Here is a 13091-nt window from a genome sequence, read left to right as displayed (position 1 = left end):
TTCCAGAGTTCCCAGGTCAAGGAAAAAATACTACAAGCTGCCAGAAGGAAACAATTCAAATACTGTGGAAACACAATCAGGATAACACAAGATTTAGCAGCTTCTACATTAAAGGACCACAGGGCATGGAATATAATATTCTGGAGGGCAAAGGAGATAGGATTACAACCAAGAATCACCTACCCAGCAAAACTGAGTATAATCCTTCAGGGGAAAATATGGTCATTCAGTGAAATAGAGGACTTTCAAGCATTCCTGATGAAAAGACCAGAGCTGAATAGAAAATTTGACTTTCAAATACAGGACTCAAGTGGAACATGAAGAGGTAAACAAGAAAGAGAAATCATAAGAGACTTATTAAGATTGAACTGTTTACATTCCTGCATGGAAAGATGATATTTATAACTCATGAGACCTTTGTCAGTATTAGGGTAGTTGGAGGGAAAAAAATTATGTGGATAGTTGGATAGATAGATAGATAGATAGATAGATAGATAGATAGATAGAAGGCACAGGGTGAGTTGAAGATTAAGGGGTCATATCTGGAGAATAAAATTAAGGGATGAGATGGGCAGCTAGGTGGTGCAGTGTATAGAGCACTGGCCCTGAAGTAAGGAGGACCTGAGTTCAAATCTGACCTCAGTGACCCTGGGCAAGTCACTTAACCCTAATTGCCTAAAAATAGTAATAAAAAAAAGAATTAGTAATAGCTAACATTTATACACTAGCTGTATGACCCTGGGCAAGTCACTTAACCCTAATTGCCTAAAAGCAAAACAAACAAACAAACAAACAAAAAAATAAGGGATGAGGGAGGATTATACTCAGAGAAGAAGAAAGGGAGAGGTAGAATGGGGTAAATTATCTCACCAAAAAAAACAGGAAAGTCTCTTACAGTGGAGGGGAAATGGGGGAAGGTGAGAGGGAATGAGTGAATCTTATTCTCAAAGGATTTCGCTTAAGGAGGGAATAACATACACATTCAATTGGGTATGGAAATTTGTCTTACCCTACAATAAAGTAGGAAGAGAAGGGGACAAGAGAGCAGGGGGATGATAGAGAGGAGGGCAGATTGGAAAAGGGTGTAATCAGAAGTAAATACTTCTGAGGAGGAACAGTGCCAAAGAAAGAATAGAATAAATGGGAGGGCAGAATAGGATTAAGGGAAATAGAATTAGTTTTTCACAACATGTCTACTATGGAAGTGTTTTGCATAGCTGCACACGTACAACCTATAATGAGCTGCTTGCCTTTTCAATGAGGGTGGGTGGGGAGGGAGGAAGAGAGAAAATTTGAAACCTAAAGTTTTAAAAACATATGTTTTAAAAAAATGTTTTCACATGCCACCGGGAAATAAGAAATACAGGAAATGAGGTACAGAAGTCTATCCTGACCTACAGGAAAATAGAAGGGGAAGGGGATAAGAGAAGGGGGGAGAGAAAGAAAAGAAGACAGACTAGGGGAAGGGATATTCAGAATGCATGCCATCTTAGGGTAGGGGGAGGAGTGAGAAGGGGTGAAAATTTGGAAATCAAAAACTTGTGGAAATGAATGTTGAAAACTACAAATAAATAAATTTATATTAAAAAACAAAATTTTAAAAATTTAAAAAAAAAGAATGCTGGCTGTGTACTCAAGAAAGGACTTCCAGGCCCTGAAGTTCCAGCAGTCATCAGTAACCTCCTTGCCATATGTGTATTCTACATGTGTGTCCCATTACCATTTTACTCTAAATTAGTGACTCTTCCTGTGAACCTCTGTGTCTTCGTAGGATAGTTAGCTCCAGAACTTAGGGGAGAAAAGTTTGTACCAACCATTCTCATTATATACTTTCTTGGTAAATACCTTTTCTAAAAGTACTGAGGTTAGTGGCTGATTATTAATGGGAAGTGCTCTGATGAGGACTTGTGAGTTACAGTGTTAGAAATCTAGCTCCTCAGGGTTACCCCTATAACCCAAAAAATTGATTCAGAAGCCAGTCAACTCTCTGGGGAGCCCGAATTGTGAATGTGACTATAGTTTGGAGGAATGAGCCAGAAGGCAGTGCTACGCTAATGTCTTTGACGTGCCTTTGAATTTTGAATCTATGGTCTTGTTATATCTAAGCTTAAATCCTATGACAGGAACTCTTCAGAAAGTCTGGGGCTTAGTGGTGAAGAACTATAAATTTAGAAGGTGCCCGTCAGTTGAAGAGAGGCCGAACAATATGGTATACAAATAGTATTGCACTATATAAAGCTATTAGAGACAGTTTCAGAGACTTAGGAAGACTTGTAAGAACTGATACAGAATAGAGTGAACAGAACAAGGATAACAGTTTATATAATAACAACCGCAATGGAAATGCAAACAATTTTGAAAGATTTAAGAACTCTGGTTATTGTCAGAACCCTCCATAATTCCAAAGGACTGATGTCACCCACCTCTTGACAAGCCTCAGAATGAGACATGGCCAAAGATGGATTTTGTTTTGTTTTATTGTTGTTCGGTCATTTCAGTCATGCCCAACTTTTTGTGACCCTATTTGGGGTTTTCTCGGCAAAGATGTTGGAATGCTTTGTCATTTCCTTCTCCAGCTCATTTTACCAATGGGGTAACTGAGGACAAATGGGTAAAGTGACTTACCTAGAGTCATACATCTAGTAAGTGTCTGAGACCAGATTTGAGCTCTGGAAGATGAGTCTTTGTGACTCCAGGCCTGCCACCTAGCTGCCCCTTGTTTCGCTTTGACTATACCTATTTGGCAAGAGTTCTATTATTCTTTTTCCAATGGGAGTGGGAGGAAGAGGAAGTGGGAGAGAGAGCAGGCTTTGGAATAAGTTTCTCTCCCCCTCAGAAAAAAAAAATTAAAAGAGAACAGAAGGAAACCAGAAGGAAGCACAAACAAGCAAGACAGCTTTGAAATCTACATGTTGAATTTATGATAGGTTTTAGAATAGAAGCAAGCTGTCCTTAATAACATATATGGAAATGCTCTTTCTAGGGGGAGAGGGCAGTGTTAGTTAATTTCAGAATAAAGAGAGGGAAGAAAAAAGCTAGGGTTAGAGATGACAAAGGCAGCTAGGTGGCGCCATAGTGCACGAGTGTCAGACCTAGAGTTAGAAAGACTGAGTTCAAATCTGGTGGGTCTTGCTACCTGTGTGAACCTGGGCGAGTTACTTAACCTTGTTTGCCTCAGTTTCCTCATCTGTAAAATGAACTGGAGAAGGAAATGGCAACCACTCCACTACCTTTGCCAAGAAAATCCCAAATGGAGTCACAAAGAATCTGGCATGACAAAAATGGCTTAAAAAAAAAAAGATAATCAGGAACAGTTGATTCAGCATAATTCAACAAACAATGATAAAGTGCCTATTGTGAATAAGGTGCCATGCCCTAACAGCTCTTTATGGCATAAGAACTATCTCACCTCTGCGGTACCTTCTCTGGGGCCACCTTCTCCACTGGGCACCTACACTGTCAGGTTGGGTCCCCAGAGGGCAATGATAACTAATCCCTTTAGGTTCTAGGCTTAATCCTGGGGTGTTTGGAGGTTCTAACACTGTAGCTCTAAAGCCTCCACGCTATAATCAATCAACTGGTTGAATTCCATTAGTTTTAAGAAAAGGGATTTATGGGAAAGACATAGCAAGAATTGGTACAAAACATTGCTCTCAAACCAGGGCACACACAATGTCCCACAAAGAGTAGGCTTAAAGCTTCAAGCATAAAGGTAGTGGGGTGCTCATGACCTCTGGAGCCAGATGTCATTTTATCCTTTAATAGGGTTCTCATAAAGTTCCCCTTAGATGTAGCATTCGGCTTGGCTTAGAGGGCTGGTGCCTTCTAGGGTACAAAGCTGGCCTACTTCTCTTCATGCTCCTGAAAACCTCCATCATCTTTGTCTTTTCGCATTTGTCAGCAGGTTCTTCCTCTGTCTTCAGCCCCTACTGCTTCAGCAGCCACTCTTCACCCCCAACTCCTTTTCTGCTTGTATTCTGAGAAAGGAAAGGTACCAGCTACCACAGGGCTCAGCCCTTGTTAGGCTCAGCCACAGCTGGGCTACACCACTCATCTGCCACCCTGAAAACCCTCCAGATATTGCAATGCTCAAAAGATCATCATCTAGGCAAGACTGTTGCTTCATTACATCCTGGCTCCTGTGCCTACTGTTGCCAGCTCTGGTGACCTCCACTACTGAGTCCAGGCACTGATGGGACCTCAGTATCTCCTGAATTTGTGCAATCACCTGGGCACTAGGTAGTACCATTATTGTTATTGTTATTATTACTTCCATTTCATAATAGTCATTCACTTAAGACCAGGAAGAAATTCACACACACACACACACACACACACACACACACTCACTCACTCACTCACATACACACAAAAGAGGTGGGATTACTCATGGACACATTGGGGCTAAATGGAGTGAGGCAACCAGCTGCTTTTCCCTGACTTGTTGACTTACAGCAATCATGCCTTGCTCGTGGCCAGGAAGGAAAAAGGGACTGAATGAAGTGCACTTTTGTAAGTACCCTGAAAGCTGCCTTTGCACATCCTCATTCAATAGTTCTTCTGACTTTATAGTCAATGAGAAGGCTATTCATTGCCATATCATAAAATCCCCTCAGTCACTCATAGCTAGAAGTAGGCTAGTCAATACATGTTGAGATTGAATTAACCAAAGAATATCTGGGTATGATATGAGTTTATCCAGGCAGAGAACTAGGTATGGAATGTTCATGCATTCTTCATTACTTCAGCCTCTTCCTCCCCCAAATCCCCAAAAGGCCAACCTGGCCCTAGTTAGTTCACAATGTGGACCTATTTAAATATATACTATTTCTAGGCAGCTTGCTCTCTCTCCCGCGTGCTCTCTCTCTGTCTCTGTCTGTCTGTCTGTCTGTCTCTCTCTCTCTCTCTCTCTCTCTTCTCTCTCTCTCTCTCTCTCTCTCTCTCTCTCTCTCTCTCTCTCTCTCTCTCTCTTCCGCCTTGCATCAAACAATAATGCTTCCTGTTTCTGTTTCTTCAAATGCCATTTTTTTCCTTTTAGTCCATCCTTCTCCCCATCCCCCTACTTCTCCTAATTTGTCCAGGCAGCAGATCAATCCTATAGGTGAAGATATGGCAAACAATCCCCACCTAGTCCAATCATCACATCTAAAGCCCACATTTACATTAAGATGAGTGTTGACCCAACCCTAGCCACACTGGGATGTAAATTGTGGTTTGTCTAGCATTCAGGAAGAGGCCCATGACATCAGGGAGATGATGACATAATTTACAATTGAATTGGATTTGAGTGAGGGAGGGCTGTGCAGAGTCACCAGCCTCACTTCTTCCTCCAGAGCCGTCTGTGTCCAGTGGCCAGATATAGATCAAGACAACTGGAGATGGCCCAGGATGCAGTGAGAGACCTTGGCCCTCTTAAGCTAAGGTCTTTTCAAGTTCTCACTTTGAGTGAAGCAACACCCATTCTGTGAATAGGCCTCTTTAAGAAGTGAGTCAAGGGATGGCTCCTTTAATTAAAAAAAAAAACTGGGAGAGGAAGACCCTCAGAGTTGCTGGCCAAAAGAGAAACAGTTACTATTTACATTTACTCTGAGCCTGGAGGGCCCAAAAATTAAGCATTAAGTGATGCTTGGGCAAGGAGCTATTGTAACATCCATACAGATGACTAGGGGGTCAGGAGCTGTCCCAGTGCCTTCTCAGTTACCTCTGACAAACAGGAGCTATTTGAGTATGGCTGTGGGTGAGAAGACAAGGGGTCCTCAGGAAGAAATACTTTGGAGGACACAGAGCCCCAGCACATCTCTCTGGGGACTGAGCAGAGACTGGGGGTGCTCACTCCTACATGTATCTAGCTAGGCTTTTTCCAGTGCTCTGAAGGGATTATATGAGTAGGGATTAGCCAGGTTGTAAAAGTATAGCAGTAGCCCCCACACCTCTGCCACTATCTCACTGTGGGACCTGAGTTATTTTCTATCTCAGAGATTCCATTATCTCAGAAAAATTAAAGGGAATTGAACGAGAATCAAGAATTCCTAACCTAGGGTCTGTAAATTTGGATTTTTAGAAAGAATTTGATAACTATTTCAAGAGAGCTGGTTTCTTTTGCAATCCTACAGGTTTTGTTTTATAAATTTAAAAACATGACAACAATGGGGTATAGGCCCGAGCCAAGATCTTAGCCCCTAGCCCCAAAGGGAATCTAACTCCCATTTGTCTACAGACCCCAGCCCCTCATCTCCCTTTGAAAGCCTTAGCCTTACCTCTTATTCTTATTCAGATTTGCCTCTGCCCCTTGACCTAAAAAAAATTTGGCTCCCATTTTAGGTTCCTTATCTACTCCCCAAGTCCTCCTCTTATCTCCCTTTGAAAGCCCTAGCCCCACTTTTTTGATTGCATTCAGATGCCTTTCAGTTCCTTCATTATCTATTTCCATTGTGTATTCAATCTTTTAGACATTCCAATCAGAATTCTCACCCAGACCATTTTCCCAGACCCTTCCCTGGTCACCCAAAGTCTCTTTAGTATATAAGATCTACCCTGGCCCCCATTGAGAGGCTGAGAATCTCTTGTCCAAAAGGCTGAGGCCTTTTCATGCCCGCTTGTCCAAAAGGACGCCACCTGGCCTATGTGTTTTATTACTAACAAAAGTTTTCCTCTGGCTGGAAGAAGATTTGAGTTGAATTCTTTCAGACAAGGCCCAGGCGTCACAATCTTGGGGGTTCCAAGAAATACCCCCAAACCTCTAGACCTCATCAACAAGGGATCCACTGGGTATCTGGGTGCATGCCTGTATTCCCTGCTACTGGGTGATGGGGCATAGGATCTGGACCCCCCCATAAAAAAAAAAGACCATCAGTCCTTGAACTTTCCCACAAATTTCAGGAACCCAGGCCCTGAACCCAGATCCCTAGAGTTCACCTGAGGCATCCTAGCATAATCCTTTCAACTGTCCTTTCATTGTGACTCCTACCCATCCCAGCCCTTCATTCTCTTTACCTCTGATCCAGTCCAACCCTTCATTCTCTGTTACCACCAGACCACCCTAGGCTACTCGCCACTCCTAGATCTTATCTGGGTCTTCCTTATAAAAGTATTGAAACTGCCCCCATTAAATTGCACAGACTCATTAGGAATCTAAACCACCCTAATGAGTGTCATAATAAACTCACTACTTGAACTGAAAGAGGGCTTGAGTGGTTGAATTCTTTCAAGATAGACCTGTGTCCTTTGTCCTTGTATTTTGGGATTCCCAGCACCCCTAGACTGCAACACTGGGGAGGTTGGGGCTGGTGGATCCATTGAGCTTAGAATTTCTGAGCTGAGGTAAGACTAAAGTTGATGGGGTATCTGCACTAAATCTGCCATACAATGAAGAGCCCCTCTACCCCCTAAGAGGTGGAGGAGGGATCCCAAGCAGAGTGATAGAGCCATCAGACTGTCTGAGGAGCAAACCAACCCAGGTGGAGGAGAAAGAGGAGAAGGAGAAGGGAGAAGACGAGGAGAAGGAAAAGGAAAATGAAGATGAGAAGGAGGAGGGGGAGGAAAAGGAGGAGGAGAAAAAAGAGGAGCAGGAGGAAGTTAAGAACCCTTGACCTCCCCCCACACCCCTAGCTCTGACATTTATGTCCCAAATCTACCACTCATCTTGTTGGGGTGCTTATGCTTGGGTGCTTGTACTTGGGCCCCAATTTCTCCCTAGCCTCAGAAACACTGTCCCTTGATAATCATGTAAGATCAATTGAGGCCCGATAAGGGCCAAAAACCTAAATTAATCTTTTTCTCTCTGAGTGAACTAAAAACACCCCTTGCTGTGTCAGCAAATTCCAGGACCAGACAGAGCTGATCAGTATTCCTCCTGTTTGTTATCACTGGGCCCAGGATGTCTGGGACCAGATACTTTCTTGAATAATGGGACTTTTCTTATCTCGAGTTTCAATTGAAAGCTGACCACTCCTTAACCACTCCCTAATCCCACCCTGAATCCCCTAGTTAGCATATTTGACATACGTTTTTATTGCATTTTATCCTATATAAACTTTACCTGTACTTCTCTAAGGTTGCAGGATCCTTTGAGAATCCTTGCCCACTGAAAAGCATAACAATAAATCTTTGCCACCTTGAATTAAAGAATGCTTGAGTCTGTGAATTCATTCCAGACGACCCATCCTAAACTCCGGTCTTTAAGGGGTCACAACCTCTCAACCTCTCAGCCCACAACAATCTGACAGAACAAACCAGCTCAATCCAGTTTTCTCTCTTCAAGGTCAGCCTACTGTCAGGAGAAACACACCCTCATGACCACCATTGTCATAAAATGAAATACTGTCATAAAATGAAATCATAAAATGAAATCATACCCAAATGATCACTTATTTTATCCCAAGTAATCCACATTCCATTGTATAATTCAATTCAACCACCACAAAAAATATTAAACACCTGCTCCCTGCAGGAACCTATGCTGTGTGTTAAGGACTCAAAGATGAAAAGTAACATAGTTCCTACCCTCAAAAAGCTTACAGTTTACTCATTGGACAAGCATTGGTAGTCTAGAGGGGGCAGTGAAGAATGAAGTAATGCAGCTAACAAAAAAGAGCACTGAACTAGGGATCTTAGTTTGAATCCTGGCTCTGCCCCTTCTTGCGTGTGCAACCTTGGACAAAGCATTTTATAGGCTTGGGACTTGATGAGCAGCTAAATCCCATTACCCAATGAAATGAGTCTCCATGACCTCAATGGGCTCCAAAGTCTCTTCCAGTTCATCCTGTTACAAGCCTCTGACATTCACACAGCTCATGGTACCAGAGGGTTGGGTTTTTGAGCAGAAGCCAGATGACCCTTTGTCAGGAACTTTTGAGAGAACATTTTTAGATAAGGGTTGGACTACATATCCACCAAGATTCAATGATGTTACTTGCTTTTTGCTTCCATAAAAAACAAGGAATCAACCAACTTTTATTCAGTTCTCCCTATGTGCTAGCCATAGAGGATACAAATTTGAACCTGAAGGCATTCCCTGCCCTCAAGGAGCTTACATTCTCCTTGGGAGACACATTCACAGAAAAGTAACTACAGTTCTAATGACCAAGTTTAATTCCAAAGAAGGTATGAAAAAAATGTACCTCTCTCCTTTTTTTTTTATGCACAGTGGGGGCCTATAGGTGAATAACATTGCATATACCATCTGACTTATATTATGTGTTGGTTTGTTTTATTAACCTTCCCACTGCTCTTTTCTCTAAATAAATGATTGTTTCACAGTTTGGCTCTCTGGTTAGAAGACAGGGAGGGCTACGTTTGGATATGAGGGTGATAGAAAAACAAAGTGTCACGATTGAAAAATAAATAAACACAGGATACATATAAAATAAATACATATGGGGGCTACTATCAGTTGAGGAAAATCAGGAAAAGCTTCTTGGATAGAGTCTTGAAGAGGATGAAAGTTTCCAAGAGGTGCAAGTAGGTGAAAAGCAAAGGATTTAATCATAGGGGACAAGCTAGGCAAATACACAGAGGAGGAGACTGAATGTCTTTAATGGAGAACAAGTTGAAGGGTTTGGCAGAGGAAAGAGGGAATCCTGTACAATCAGCCTGAGAAAAAGGGTTGGAACCAGACTGTAAAAGGTTTTAGTACCAAAAAGTAGAGTTTGTATTTTATTTTATCTAGAGAGGATAGGGAGCCATTCAACTCCTGGAGCAGGGTTAAGACATGGTCACACCTGTACTTTAAGAAAATCAATTTGACCAAGGAGTGGAGGATGAATTGGAGAGGGGAGACACTGGATGCATTAGGACTTGTAGAATGTAATTATGATGGTCCAGGTGAGAGGAGATAGGGTAGTCGTGATGCAGCAGTCAGTCGATTAGGTGACAACCATTTATTAAGCACTTACTGCATGCCAGGGACTGTGCTAAGCACAGAATATACAAGAAAGGGCAAAAACAGCCCTGCCCCTCAAGGAACTTACAGTCTAACAGGGGGACAACATGTAAATTACAAAGTACAAACAGGAAGTGTGCAAAGTAGATAGAAAGTCATTTTAGAGAAGGCTGGAGTGATGGGGAAAACCAACCATGAGATGTCATTTGAGCAGAGTCCTGTAAGAAGCCATCAGATTTAAGAGGTAGAGGGAAAGGGAAGATCATAAGAGACATAAGTTAGAGACCTTGGACTGGGAGCACCTGAAGAGCAGAGACTTTTGTTTTTACCTTTACCACTTAGCAGGGCAACTTACAAAAAGTAGGTGCTTAATAAATGCTTCTTGACTTGTTCAGAGGGTTACCCAGTAAGTTCAATTCAAATCAACTGCATTTATCAAGAGCCTAGTATATGAGGCAGCTAGGTGGTGCGGTGGATAGAGCCTGGAAGACCTGAATTCAAATCCTGCCTCAGAAACTTTCTAGCTACGTGACCTTAGGAAATGACACACCACTCCAGTATCTTTGCCAAAAAAACCTCAATAACAATTTATGTGTAGGGCACTTGGCCAAGTGCCGGGCATTCAAAGTCAAAAATGAAACAGCTCCTGCCTTCAGGGAGCTTGCATTCCAATGCATAGGCAGATAAGTGGGAAATACAAAGTCATTTCTGGAAAGAAGGGAACAGTCACTAACTGCTAGGAAATTCAGAAAAGGTTTTTTAGTAAGAGGTTACACCTGAGTGGAGCTTGGGCCATGTGAGAAGGAAGAGATCTTGACTTCCCTTTCCTTGTACCATGGCTGGGGCAGGCAAAGCCCTGGCTCTGGAGTTCCAGTATCTTCCTTCCTAGGCTGGTTTGGTAACTTACTGCCTATGTAACTTTGAGCAAATTCCATGATAGGATCACAAATCTCAAGGTGGGAGGGACCCCAGAGGTCATCTCGCCCAAGCTTCTCATTTTACAGATGAGGAAACTGAGGCCAGAGGAGGTCAAGTGACTTGCACAGAGTTACACAGTTACTGAGTGGGACTTGAACCCAGGTCCTGGTATTTATGACCCAGGATTCAAACTCCAAGTCCATCAAATCCATGCCAGTTTCTTCACCTGTCACACCTGTCAGGTACCTTGAGTTCAGATGAAGGAAACAATGGGGGATGTGGGGGAAGGGGCTGGGGAGCTAGTGGTATAAAAAAATAACTTTCAGAAAGGAGAAAAATGTGCTTGTGCTTTCCTCTTACTGGGCCTCGGTTTCCTCCTCTGTAAAATGAGGGGGTAGGGCCATCTCTGGATCTTGGCATCCCATCTACTCTGCTCTTTGTAATATGACAGGCTCCATGCCCTTGGGTAATTGCTACACCCTCTGACCCTTTTGGCTCTGCAGGCCAGGGGCATGATCAAGAGGAGGTAGAGGTGGAAAGGGGCACACGTAGACATCAGACCCAACCTTTGATCCCAAAGCCAAAGGTAAAAGACTCCAATAGACCCATTCTATTTCCTCACCCCTCTTCCACTCTTTCTTTATGACTCCTGGTCTACACCCGGCCCCTGCCCTGCTTCTTGATCTCTGAAGATTCAGCAGCAGTCCTGCAGACAGTTTTTTTCTGCCTCTGGATTTTGGATTTTTTGTCAGTAGCCACTGAAGGCTTGGCCCAGCTGCAAAGATAATAGTGAGAGGGCCCACACAACCCACAGCTGAAAGTGGAGTTCAGCCAACTTCCCTGGGCCCATGTCTATTCGCTATCACATCATTAGCCTTGAAGCATATCTTTGGCACCCATCCTAACTCTTTACCCTGGCAAACTTTGCCCTACTTAGACAGGTAGATAGAGCCTCAGGTAGACCGTCAGAGCACTTCGGTTTGAATTTCTCATCTGCTACTATGTGATTTTGGGCAAGTCACCTAATTGCTCTGAGCCTTGGTCTACCCCTCAGTAAAATAAGATTTTTAGACTAGATGAGTTCACTGATTTCTCTCCTTTCTGAAAGTTACTTTCTTTATACTACTGGCTCCCCAGCCCCTTCCCCCCACCCCGAATTGTTTCCTTCACCTGAACTCAAGGTACTTGGCAGGTGTGACAGGTGAAGAAACTGGGAGACCCGTGGAGGAAGGAAGAGATCTTGCCTATAGGTATGGGGGTCCATGGAACCCAAGGGCCTGATTACCAATCATGGGTTGTTCCCAATAGACTACACTCCTTCCTTTTCAAGGACCCTCCAAAATATGTCCATGCTTCCTAATCAACCTTTCCTCCTTTTACTCCCCTATGTGTGACCAGCCTCCTCACTGTCACATATAGGTATACACCATTCATATTCACCAGTGTATACACATGTGTATATAGGAAATATAATCCTAAACTTGTAGTTCTTCTTGTTACCAAGTTGTTTCAATCCTGTTGGACTCTTTGTGATCCCATTTGATTTTTTTGTTTTAGTTTGGTTTTTTGGCAAAGGTATTGTGGTGGTTGGCCATTTCCTTCTCCAGCTCATTTGACATATAAGGAAACTGAGGCAAACAGGGTAACATGACTTGCCCAGGATCAAAGAAGCCAGTAAGTGTCTGAAGCCAAATTTGAACGCACAAAAATAATCTTCCTGACTCCAGAACTGATGTGCTATTCACTGCACCAGCTAGCTGCCCTTAGGGATCATCTACTCCAACAGCCTCATTTTACAGATTAGGAAATCGAGACCTGAAAATGAGAAGCAAGTTAATATACTCCAGCCCCAGAAGGGACCTTGGAAATGGTCCAGTCCAACACTTTTATTTTGCAGATGGGGAAATAGAAGTCCAGAGAGGGTGATGGGACCCCAGCTCTACAGTTCAAAGGAACCAAAGCCTTCATTTGACAGATCAGGAAAGTAAGGCCCAGAGGGGTTACCCAAGATCACACCGGGGAGTAAGTAGCAGTGCCAGGGTTCCAACCCACGTATCTCTGCCTCCAGACTCAGTCCTCCTTCCACTGCACTATCTTCAAACCTGCTGAAAATTGTCAAATGCAGTTCAATTAATAATTACTGAAACATTACAGATGCTTCTGTTTCTCTTGCTCAGCCAAATTGGCCTTCTTACAAGAGTCCTCCTACAGGGCACTCCATGGAAAGGCCATCTCTGCTTGGACCACGCTCCTTCCTCACCTCTGCCTCTTCAAGGATCTGCTTAAAAGCCCC

The sequence above is a fragment of the Phascolarctos cinereus genome, unplaced genomic scaffold (genome assembly GCF_003287225.1).
Source record: "Phascolarctos cinereus isolate Bilbo 61053 unplaced genomic scaffold, phaCin_HiC Scaffold_1;HRSCAF=81, whole genome shotgun sequence".
In the NCBI taxonomy this organism is placed as follows: Eukaryota; Metazoa; Chordata; class Mammalia; order Diprotodontia; family Phascolarctidae; genus Phascolarctos; species Phascolarctos cinereus.
The sequence above is the reverse complement of the archived record's forward strand: the minus strand, read 5'-3'. Positions refer to the sequence as shown.